Raw genomic sequence first — 1105 nt, forward strand, 5'->3', positions numbered from 1 at the left:
TTTACACCTGGTAAATATTTTTAAAAAGAAAAACCAAAAATCTGTCCGCAAGGAAATAAAAAATGTATATGTTGGATATGTTCAGAAAAAGGACGTTATGCCAACGAATGTACTAACCGACAAAAATTCCCAGAGAAAACAAAGTTTATTCTAGAAGCGGAAGAAGAAGAATATTTTCCTTCTGAAAATATTTACGATGGATATACCCAGGTATATTCACTAACAGTCAAATACGACTCTTCTGAAGATTCTACTGACTCAGAATGACTACAATCCCTAAGCAGGAAGAAAATGAATCAGGCAAATTACATTTTTGTCAAAATATTTTAAAACAAGAAGAATTAGTTTATGTTAATATAACCAATCCAACTCTATTTATATCAAAGGAAAAAAATTTTCTTAAAGGATATAAAACAATAACTTTGTATTGCTATGTTGACACCAGAGCAAGTCTCTGTTTAGCAAGTAAATACGTTATTCTTGAAGAACTTTGGGAATACACACCTAAAGATATTAAAGTAACAATTGCTAATGAATAAACAATTAAACTAAATAAGGTTTGTAGAAATCTTATAGTTTATTTTTCAGGAGAACCATTTCCTATTCCTACTATTTATCAACAGGAATCTGGAATAGATCTGCTTATTGGCAATAACTTCTGTCAGCTGTATGGACCCTTTACCCAATGGTTAGACAGAATATCTTTTCATCTTAATCAAGAAATGATTCTGATTAAGAAAATAACTAAAGCACTTTGGGTAGGGAAACCTGATTTTCTTGAATCAATGAAGAAAGATTCAAAAATAAAACAAATCCATGGTACGAATATAACTCAAGAAGTTATAAAACCAGAAGAAAAAGTATTTCCTTGAAATACAAAAATACCAAAAAATAGAAGAATTACTTGAAAGAGTATGCTCAGAAAATCCTATTAACCCAAAAAAGTCCAAAAACTGGATGAAAGCGTCAATAAAGTTAATAGACCCTAAGACTGTAATCAGAGTAAAACCAATGAATACAGTCCACAAGACAGAGAAGAGTTTAGCAAACAAATTAAAGAGTTACTTGAGCTAAAATTAATTGTTCAAAGTAAATCACCTCACAT

This window comes from Bidens hawaiensis, unplaced genomic scaffold (genome assembly GCF_021521415.1).
Source record: "Bidens hawaiensis isolate Kalapana, Puna unplaced genomic scaffold, B.hawaiensis_p1.1 tig00004839_1, whole genome shotgun sequence".
In the NCBI taxonomy this organism is placed as follows: domain Eukaryota; kingdom Viridiplantae; phylum Streptophyta; class Magnoliopsida; order Asterales; family Asteraceae; genus Bidens; species Bidens hawaiensis.